The following is an 831-nucleotide window of genomic DNA, read 5'->3' as shown; positions in this document are numbered from 1 at the left end:
GACTTTGTGTCCTAGGAGACATTTGGTAAAGCCTGGAGATACTTTTGGTTGTCACAATTAAGGGTGCTACTATCATCTAGTGAGGAGAAACCAGGGATGTTGCTTAACATCCTAAAATGCACAGGGCAGTTCTTCTCCCCCCAACAATGAAGAATTATACATCCACAAAATCAATTATTCTGAAGTTGAGAAATCTTGATTTTAAAATTGCAATTGGCTGTCTTCACTCCCCTTATCAAGAGTATTTTACTGACTGCTTTTTTTCTTTCTGATTTCAAAAATATGGAACACTTCACAAATTTGCTTGTCATCCTTGTGCAGGTGCCATGCTAATCTTCTCTGCATCATTCCAGTTTTAGGATATCTGCTGTTGAAGTCAGCACCTGACTGCCTTTTAATTATCATTCAAAGCATATCTGAGGGAGTTTGATCTCTCTGATTCTTAATTACAAAAGTGCAAATGACATTTTCCTAATCTATACTTTAAGTAGTCCCTCAGTAAACTTCCTCTCTTTAGATTCTATTGGATAGAAGTTAGTTTTAAAATAATCTATTTCACCATAACAATGTGCTTTGACTTCAGGAGAGACATATATATCTTAAAATCATAAGGGCAGATCACTAAATAAACTAACAATTAGTCTTATGTTGAAGCAAAATTTCTCTTGAAAAGTTAATAGTATAAACCTAACATTACTTTTGCATTCTTTATTTTCTTAAAACTATATAAAATACTTACCTTGTGTGTTATTTTACTCACTTGAATGAATGAAAAGAATAAAATCCTTGTTACTATTATTTCATCTTCCTATCGGTGTTTATTAACACTTT

General features: G+C 32.7%; 1 non-coding gene across 1 annotated transcript; it reads right to left on the bottom strand.

Annotated features, from left to right (window-relative positions):
* Positions 1–276: 276 nt before the first annotated feature.
* Positions 277–382, bottom strand: LOC116761460. Its single transcript, XR_004352026.1, has one exon. It is a non-coding gene; the product is annotated as a U6 spliceosomal RNA (small nuclear RNA).
* Between the last annotated feature and the right edge of the window lie 449 nt (positions 383–831).

The sequence above is a fragment of the Phocoena sinus genome, chromosome 10 (genome assembly GCF_008692025.1).
Source record: "Phocoena sinus isolate mPhoSin1 chromosome 10, mPhoSin1.pri, whole genome shotgun sequence".
In the NCBI taxonomy this organism is placed as follows: Eukaryota; Metazoa; Chordata; class Mammalia; order Artiodactyla; family Phocoenidae; genus Phocoena; species Phocoena sinus.
Note: the sequence above shows the minus strand (reverse complement) of the source record. Positions and strands in the feature narration are given on the sequence as shown.